Raw genomic sequence first — 10542 nt, 5'->3', positions numbered from 1 at the left:
TCAAGAAAATATCCGTAGACCTCCTCCATGAGAGAAATCAAATGGTAACAGCTAGAATTTGAGAAAAAGATATTTTGATTTATATTAGGGTTGGAAATAAATAATATGTTTTTAGATGAATAATATGCTATTTTGATTGACAACGATTGTTCGTAAGGATTATGTACTGATTTTTTATGATGGAATGTCATTGTTTTTTTTCATCTATTTATTATGTTGAGTTATGGAATGATTTATAAAGAAACATAAATGGTTTTTTTTAAATAAAAAATTAAAAATCTGCCATCTACAAAAGACCATTCCAAAAAATTAAAAAATTGATGTTAAACCATTCCAAAATTACAAAAAACCACTTCGAAATATGACTTTCAAGAGCAGTTACGAAATCGTTCCACATGAACACATATAGAAGCAGTGAATAGAAGCGCTCTTGCAACCCACATTTAGGAGCAGTTATTATGTGCTCCTGATATGTGCAAACAAAAGCGGTTTCGTAAACCGCTCCTAGTTTTCACCTTCTATAGCGGTTTAAAAACCATGGCAATATCCATGTTTCACAATCAGTTGGTCAACCGATTCAACATCCTCACTTGCAAAATTGGTTAACAACCGTACCTAAATATAGATTTCAGATCGGTTTCAGAAACCGCTCTAATTGAGGATATATTAGAGTGATTTTTAATCTGTGGAAAAACTAACATTTTAGAGCGGTTAGGACAACATTTACCACCGCTTTTATCTCCCGCTCTAACTGGGCCTAGCAACGGTGGCAACAAGTGCACTTGCCAAATCGTTGCAATATTTATAGCAGCGGTGGAAAACCGCTCCTACAAGTCAAATAAACCGGTCCTATAGCTTCTTTTTTTTGTAGTGAGGTCATGAGAAACTTAATGACGACCACCATGACTGAGGGGACACCTGTGAGGGATCATATCCTCAAGATGATGGCTCATTTGAATGAGATGAAAGTCCTTGGAGTTGAAATCAATAAGGAAACTCAGGTCGATATAATTCTCCAAACACTGCCCAAGAGTTTTGAGCAGTTCCGCCTGAACTACAACATGAATAAAAGGGTTTATTCGTTGGTGGAACTTCTGACAGAACTCCAAGCGGTAGAAAGACTATTTCGTCAAAGTTATCAAATTCATATTGCTGAAAACGTTTCTACCTCTAAGCCGAAAGGTGGAAAAAAGAAGAAGAAACAAGTTGGTTCGGCAAAAAAAATGATTCGACCTCAAGGGACTAGGCCGCGGGCAGGTGTGAAGAAGACGAAAGGCAAGTACTTCACATGCAAGCAGTCTGGACATTGGAAGGTGGACTGTTCTCGTAAAAAGTAGAACAATAAAGGTATATCTTATTCATTAGTTATTGAAACATGTTTAGCGGTGTTATCTATCGGTACCTGGTGTGTAGATACGGGAGTCATTGATCATGTCTGTAATTCATTGCAGAGGTTCTAAGAAACCAGACGACTATATGAAGGAGAGATCACCATCTACATGGACAATACTATGAGAGTGGCGACTATTGCAGTGGGAGATGTTTATTTATCTTTTGATAGGAATAAAACTTTGATTTTTAAAATTATCTTTACGTACCATGTTTTAGAAAGAACTTGATTTCAGTTTCTAAATTATTTATGGATGGATATTCTATTTTTTTTATGACAAAGTGATTGTCAAGAGAAATAAGGTGGTTATTTGTTCTAGTACGTTGGTTGGCAATTTGTATACTCTTAATCCAATAACTCCCACGATGCAATAAATGAAAATTAATAACACATATTCTAATTCTAATAAGAGAAAGCAACTTTCAGAAATAAACCAAACATATCTTTGGCATCTAAGGTTGGGTCATATTAACTTGAGTAGGATTCAAAGGTTAATAGCCGATGGACCTTTGGGTTCATTGGTAGTGAAAATTTTTTCGACCTGCGAGTCTTGCTTAGAAGGAAAAAAATGACCAAGAGGCCTTTTAAGGCAAAGGGGTATAGAGCCAAAGAAGTGTTAAAATTGGTTCATTCTGATTTGTGTGGGCCTATGACTATCCAAGCAAGAGGTGGTTTTGAATATTTTGTCTCTTTTATAGATGACTATTCGAGATATGGGTATATTTACTTGATGCGCCGTAAGTCTAAGTACTTTGAGAAGTTCAAAGAGTACAAGGCTGATGTAAAGAAACGTCATGGTAAAAGTATCAAGACACTACGGTCTGATCGTGGTGGAGAGTACCTCTTAGGAGAGTTTAGGAGTTACTTATCAGAGGTCGGGATTCAATCCCAATTGTCTGCACCTTGTACACCCCAACAGAATGGTGTGACGGAACGAAGGAATAGGACTCTTATGGAAATGGTTAGATCAATGATGAGTTATTCAGAATTACCAAATTCGTTTTGAGGATATGCTCTGGAAATGGCGGCGTACATTCTGAACTTGGTACATTCTAAGTTAGTACTCTCTACTCCCACAGAATTGTGGAATGGGCGTAAGCCTAATTTGAAACACATTCAGATTTGGGGTAGTCCAGTACATGTGCTAAAGGGAGACGCTGATAAGTTGGAATCACGTACAGAAGTTCGCTTGTTTGTGGGATATCCTAGAGGAACGAAAGGTGGTTTATTTTATAGTCCTAAAGATCAAAAGGTCATTGTTAGCACCAATGCTCAATTTTTAGAAGAGGACTATGTAATCAACCACAAGCCCATGAATAAAATTGTTCTTGAGGAAAAAAAGTGTAGGACCGTTAGATTCGATAGAGGGGGGGTGAATATCGATTCGAAAACTTAGAGTATAAACACAGCGGAAAAGTAAAATAGACACAATGGTTTTACTTCGTTCGGAGCCTGTGACGACTCCTACTCGAAGGCCCGTGGTCCTTGACCACTTTCGTTGGGCAATCACTAGCAATTCGAAATGATGATTACAAAAGAACCGTACAGGGAATGCTAATGAAAACTGAAAACAAATACCGACAAAAAAAGGGAAAAGAACAGAGCGTAGTGTCGGAGCTTTGTTGGCGTCGCACTGAACGTCGAGCAGCAAGACCAGCAGTAGAAGAGTTCTCAGCTTGATTGATTGTTGCTCCGGGCGCCTGGATTCCTTCCGGGCGCTTGGAATGTGACGTCGCTTCTCAAACCGAGATGCTCCACGTGGTGACGACTTGGTTTGGATATATTTTGACTTCCGGGCGCCCGGGTTCTTGCACAACAGAGTTGAAACACTTCTCCTGCAAAACAAAGTTAGTCCGAGGCAATATATATCCTGCAACATTGTTAGCACATTTTAGCAAAGTAAAATTAGCACAAATAGTATGACTTAGATTCCGTCTTCCGGAATCTAGTCACGATCGACTTCAAAGTCGGATCGGCGCCTAATGTTCCCTTCCCGGGAACTCAGTCACTCCCCTCCGTGACTTACCTCACTTACCGCAGACGTCCGGTCGTCGGCCGCTTGGACACTACCTAGTGGACCGGACTTCTGCGTCCGGCCTGTCGACCGCTTGGACTTCTCACTATCCGGTCAGCCCGTCGACCTAGTTGGACTTCATGCCAGACATCCGGTCAGCCCGTCGACCTGTCTGGACTTCTCCTGCACACTCGATCAAAGTGTCAGACAATAACAAAACTAACTTAACCTATTTGTCATTCATCAAAATCTGGGTTAAATCGTTAGTGCTAACCGATGGAATGACAACCTGGTTAAGTTAGTGAAAACATATGCAAGAAACAACATGCATTTATGTGGTTTTAAAGTTAGTTTGTATTTTCAAATTGGTTTAGCTAACTTAACCACCTAACCCTCCCCCTTTGGCATTCATCAAAAGTAAGCAAGGGTAAACAATCATAGTGAAGAGTTACTGTAAAAGGTAATCAAATTTTGAAACATATCTAAGTTTGGTTCAAAATTGAAAGATAAAAGTACAATTTTTAACACCAAGTTAAAAAATAGTCAAGTTGACTTGGGGGAGACAAGTTGAATTTTGAAAACTATAAATTTAAAGTTAATCAAGTTTAACTTTTCAAGCGTGTATAAATTTTCAAAACAGGTTTTTCAAATTTACTTTTTATGTTTAAGTAACATTTACTTTTCAAAAAGGTAAATTTTCAACTTCGATTTTTCAAAACAAAGCAACAATTAAACAAGTAAGAATAATTTTTCAAGAAGTAAAATTTTTGTCAAAATAAATTTTTAAGGCTAATTTGATAAAGGCTAAATTTGAAAATAGTTAACTTTTCAAATCAGGTTTGAAAATGGGATGGGATTAAATTTTCACATTTTTCAAATACTTAGTTAAATTTATTTTTTTTTTTTTTGTAAACATAAAATAGTTTTAAAAATATTTTTCAAACACACAAAATTTTAGTTAATTCTCCCCCTGAACTTGATACTTTAAATTTAACCAGTTGTCTAACCAGTTAGGTACTAACTGACTATCAGAAGATAGTAGCTTTCACTTGGTTAGTCAGATTAAGTTGACTTGACTGATCAACTTAATCTGATTAATATCTGAGTTGTATTTAACGTCCAGACTTATGCTGATGCACTGAAATAAGCATCTTAAGTCCAGACAATTGGCCTATGCATCTCACCCCTTTCTATATTTGTCAAACACAAGCAAGGTAAACCTAAGGTGTTGGTGAGATGCTCAAAAACTAGACCTATGGGTACATGCTTTCTAAGGATTCAAAACTAGTCTAAGGCCAAAACTGTTTTTGAAAATCTAAAAATGAAAAGTTTTGTAAACAACCAAATTTGACTTATAATTTGAAAGAGTGATTTTTTAAAACAATTTTGAAATTTAAAATTCCTAGTCTACCGAGATAGAACATAATCAATGTAGGTCTGAAATATCACTAGATAAATCCAAAATATTTTACAAGTAGTGTAGCTACAGAAGTAGGTCATAACTAAAGCTACTGAGATGATGAAGGGGGTGGTCCAGATCCCAAGGATCGAAGAAGTGCCATCAGCTCAGTGTGTCGGGTGTCCCCGGCAGCTCGTAACTCGGCAACCTCTCGCCGTATGTCCCGATGAAAATCAGAGTTCTCCTGCTGGAGACTCGCCATAGCTCTCTCTAGTCCGGTCATACGGTCGGCTAGAGTGCGGGGAGCGTGTCGTGGTGCTCGAGCTGGGGGCGGTGCGTGAACTCGTCCACCTGTGCGTCTGGATCTGGCTGGTGCTGTGCCCCCCTCCGCCAAAACATAGTCCCGTCATCCCTATCTATCTGGACACCAGCTAGGGAGAAGTTCCGAGCCGCTATAACATCGAACTCGGTCATATGGGCAATGTCTCCTCTAGTGACATCAATGTGCAACGAGGACATATAGGCTGTCAGAATGTGACAAAATGGCATGTGGACTCGTCTATCAGTCACGAATCCAGCCGAGTAGATAATGGTGGAGAAGATATGTAGGCTGATGTCAATATCTAACCTATGACTCAGGGCATAGAGTAAGAACGAATGAAATGGACGCATCACAGCGATGTCCCGAGTAGTCAGTGGTAAAATGCAAAGGACTAACACCCTATAAAGAGCGTAGTCCTGGACTCGAAGTTCTACTGACCTAAACTGTGTCACAGTGGGATCTCTCCGAGAGTAATATGTGAGTAGGGATCTCCGAATGGTAGATCTCTGGGAGGATAGCACAAAAAGGAACAAGTAGATGGACATAACTCTAAGAACTCTCGGATAGTAGTAGGGGAAAATATGATATCAGTGCCTGCTGTCCTAGTGGTATAGGTGAGATCGTCTACTTTCACTAGGTTATTGCAAAATTCGGCACACAGACTTATGTTTATTGGACTGGTACATTCGACAAGGTTCTTTAAGTTATAGTGGTCTATAACCTCTAAAACGGAGGGATATGACACTAGAAAGAAAGATCTATCTATGCAGGCAGTCCTAATGGCCTTATAGATAGTTGACTCAAACTTAATCCTAAGTTCGTCTGTGGGGAACCTAGGGTCTGTACTAGCATTGGAGGGTCCAGCACCAGTATTTGTTCGTTTCTTACTGTATATATATAATAAAACATTCTAAGAAAAAAAATAAGAGACCAAATTCTAATAAAATTTTTAGGGAGGGGAAGAATTTTTTACCGAGGAGCCATCGACAAATAAAGATCTGACGACCTCGGTTGAATCGCAACAGCGTCTTCACCGCAAGAAAATTTTGATTTAGAGTACTTTCGCACTGAGGTTCGGAGTGAACCTTGGCAAAAGTGAGAATTAGTGGTGCAAAGATTGGGGGCGCCTGCTGCCCCTTATTTATAGGGGACTCCGGGCGCCAAGTTTTGAAATTAAAATTAAAATTTTGAAATTAATTTAAGTTTACAATTTTGAAATTAATTAAAATTAATTTAAGTTTTAAGATTAAAATTTTGAAATTGATTTTTAAGTTTAAAATTAAAATTTTGAAATTAATTTTTTAAGTTTAAAATTAAAATTTGAAATTAATTTTTAAGTTTAAAATTAAAATTTGAAATTAATTTTTAAGTTTAAAATTAAAATTTTGAAATTAATTTTTAAGTTTAAAATTAAAATTTTGAAATTAATTTTTAAGTTTAAAATTAAAATTTGAAATTAATTTTTAAGTTTAAAATTAAAATTTTGAAATTAATTTTTAAGTTTAAAATTAAAATTTGAAATTAACTTTTAAGTTTAAAATTAAAATTTTGAAATTAATTTTTAAGTTTAAAATTAAAATTTGAAATTAATTTTTAAGTTTAAAATTAAAATTTGAAATTAATTTTTAAGTTTAAAATTAAAATTTTGAAATTAATTTTTAAGTTTAAAATTAAAATTTGAAATTAATTTTTAAGTTTAAAATTAAAATTTAAAATTAATTTTTAAGTTTAAAATTAAAATTTTGAAATTAATTTTAAGTTTAAAATTAAAATTTAAAATTAATTTTTAAGTTTAAAATTAAAATTTGAAATTAATTTTTAACTTTAAAATTTAAGCCTTATTCATCTCGCCCGATCTATATTATCAATCAGGGAATCCTATGATTTTGTGAGATGAAATTGGTTTGATTACAGAGTTTTGTTTAACGTGAGTTAGATTCAGATTTAGCTTTGGTTTCCACAAATAGGCATTCTTCGGATAAACTTCTAAGCTTGGTGAGTCACATGGGCATCATTAGAAGTAACCAACCTTTCGAGGTTTTCCGAATAGTCCTATCCACGGAACTTAGTACTAAATCTTGGTCTAACTGGTTAGGATTCATTTAAGGGTAGCTTCGGTCACATGCAGGTCAAAGTCATATCTTTCTAGACATGCGATGCCCAAGCTTCCTAACGTACTATCATCCAAAACTTCACCCATGAGTCAAGTTAAACTTGGTCTCTTTTAACTAATCCTAATTACCTGCCGGGTTAGTTTGTTTTGGTTAGGGTAAGTTAGTTTTGGAGGTGCCGGCTATTCCGGAGCCAATTATTGGTCATTAATAAATTTTGATTTTAGGCTTGTGTCGATTCTTTTTATAGTTATGGTTAACTTGGTGATAATTTTGTTGATTTTTAAACTGTTTAGATTTCGAATTTGATTTAGGTTTGTATTTTGGATTTTGGTTTGGTTTATTCGATTTTATATAATGTATTTTTTCTTTAGGTATATAATATTGATTAAGTCCTACTTGCGTCTTTTGGAACCCAAGCTAGATTGGTTGATTTATATTGGGTTATTAATGATTTGAAGGTTTTATTTGAATTCGACTTATATCCTAGTCCGGTTTTATTATAACATGCTTTTTGATTATTTAGGATTAAGTCTAGATTTTTTGATCTTGTTGTGAATTTTTCTAACATTTCTTTTAAATTGTTAATCTCATTTTTTAATGATAAATTCTCCTCCTCAAGCGTTAGATCTTGAGTTGGATTTGAATTTTTGATTTGTTCCTTGAGGTTTTGATTTTCCTCAAGAAGTGATTTGTTTTCATTTTCTACTTTAGTTAATTTACTATTTAAACAGAAAATCATTCTAAAAAATTTTTTGTTTAAATTAAAATATACCTCATTCGAGTCTTGCGGAATACCTGTAACTTGAGTTGGGGCTCCGGTTTTGCCAACTGCTTCATCCCTCCAGGTTCTTTTCTTTCGTTTCTTCTTCTTCCGATTCGAGTAGCCACGTCAGGTTCTTGGCCTGCCGTAACTTCAAGGGCATTCGTTCTTGTAGTGTCCCTTTTTATTGCAGCCGTAGCAAGTCACGTTCTTTTGTTCTGAGGGAGAGCTGATCTTTTGAAGGTCCTTTTTGCTGAAGCTCCTCTTTCTTCTGGTGAACATTTTTCTTACCAAGTTTACCAGATGTTCTTCATCTTCAGAGTCTTGGTCGGAGTCTTCTTCAAATTCAGGTTTGCTTCTCTTTTCTTTGGAGGACCCTGCAAATAGAGCTATACCTTTCTCGGCTCCAGCATTAGTTTGTTCGTGTAATTCCAATTCACAGAAAAGTTCATCTAACTTTAACTTAGAGAGATTTTTAGAAATCTTGTAGGCATCCACTATTGATGCCCACAAACTATTACGTGGAAAAGCGTTTAATGCGTACCTTATAAAGTCTCTGTTTTCCATCTGATGGCCTATCGCATGAAGCCAGTTGACGATGTCCTTGATCCTCGTGTGAAGCTGATTCGCTTCACCTTCCTGCATTTTATATTAAAAATTTTATTTAAGAGCAAGTCTCGTTTGGTTACCTGTTCCCTCGTGTAGCTCGATCAACTTGTCCCACGACTCTTTAGCGTTCTTGTGTGGACCGACTGTTTAGTTCTTCTCTTGTCAATCCGTCTTGTAGAGTGTTAATTGCTTTATTTTCGACGCCTTCTTCTTTAAGTCGTCAGGGATCCGTATATTCCGGAGGTGTCGGAATCTTGTAGGGTCTCGAACGCTCATCCATTGGTCAAGTTCATTTTTGAGGTAAACCTCCATGCGCTTCTTCCAGTATGGAAAGTCGTCCCCGTTGAAGAGTGGAGGTCGTACTGTGCTGAATCCTTCTTGTTGGGACATTCTGTGCACAGGTAAATAACCAAAAAAAATATCCCAAGACTTGGTCTTGGATTAGTAGTGCGGGAAGAGAAAAATAGAAAAAAAAAATCTAGATTCGTGTTGCACTAATTTAAGTTAAACATACACCAGTTTTAGAATTGATTGAAAGAAAAAATTCACCCCCTGTCTGATTGGTGGTTGCACCAAATCAAAGCGGTACCTGCTCTGATACCACTTGTAAGACCGTTAGATTCGATAGAGGGGGGGTGAATATCGATTCGAAAATATCGAGTATAAACGCAGCGGAAAAAGTAAAATAGACACAATGGTTTTACTTCGTTCGGAGCCTGTGACGACTCCTACTCGAAGGCCCGTGGTCCTTGACCACTTTCGTTGGGCAATCACTAGCAATTCGAAATGATGATTACAAAAGAACCGTACAGGGAATGCTAATGAAAACTGAAAACAAATACCGACAAAAAAAGGGAAAAGAACGGAGCGTAGTGTCGGAGCTTTGTTGGCGTCGCACTGAACGTCGAGCAGCAAGACCAGCAGTAGAAGAGTTCTCAGCTTGATTGATGTTGAAGCTCCTGCCTGGAATGTGACGCTTCTCAAACCGAGATGCTCCATGTGGTGACGACTTGATTGGATATATTTGACTTCCGGGCGCCCGGACCACCTTGTTTCAGAAAGCTCCTTTTTCCTGCAAAACAAAGTTAGTCTGAGGCAATATATATCCTGCAACACAGATTGTTAGCACATTTTAGCAAAGTAAGAATTAGCACAAATAGTATGACTTAGATTCCGTCTTTCCGAGACCGGAATCTAGTCACGATCTGACTTAGCAAAGTCGGATCGACGCCTAATGTTCCCTTCCCGGGAACGCGTCCTCGCAGTCACTCCCCTCCAGTGAGCCCGTCGACCCGTGTGGACTCCCGCTTGGACTTCTCGCCAGATATCCGGTCAGCCCGTCGACCTAGCTGGACTTCTCGCCAAGCGTCCGGTCAGCCCGTCGACCCGCTTGGACTTCTCGCCAGCTATCCGGTCAGCCCGTCGACCTAGTTGGACTTCATGCCAGACATCCGGTCAGCCCGTCGACCTGTCTGGACTTCTCCTGCACACTCGATCAAAGTGTCAGACAACAAAACTAACTTAACCCATTTGTCATTCATCAAAACCTGGGTTAAATCGTTAGTGCTAACCGCACCAACAAAAAGAGAGGGCACTTCTACTTTAGTACCAATGGTACAAGATGAGAAACCATAAGTAACTACAACACGTGTCACAAATGATGCACAATTATAGGTAATGCCTCGTCGTAGTGGGAGGGTTGTTAAATAACCTGAAAGATTCATGTTTTTGGGAAAGTCTTCAGACTTGATCCTTGGTGAATATGAAGTTGATCCTGGACATATGATGAAGCACTCCAAGATAAAGATGCAACATCTTGTATGTAAGCTTAATCGGTCCATTTATGAACTGAAGCAAGCTTCGAGATCTTGGAACATCCAGTTTGATGAGGTGATCCAGTCTTATGGATTCATTCAGTGTCCCGATGAGTCTTG

This window comes from Zingiber officinale, chromosome 7A (assembly GCF_018446385.1).
Source record: "Zingiber officinale cultivar Zhangliang chromosome 7A, Zo_v1.1, whole genome shotgun sequence".
Classification (NCBI taxonomy): Eukaryota; Viridiplantae; Streptophyta; class Magnoliopsida; order Zingiberales; family Zingiberaceae; genus Zingiber; species Zingiber officinale.
The sequence above is the reverse complement of the archived record's forward strand: the minus strand, read 5'-3'. Positions refer to the sequence as shown.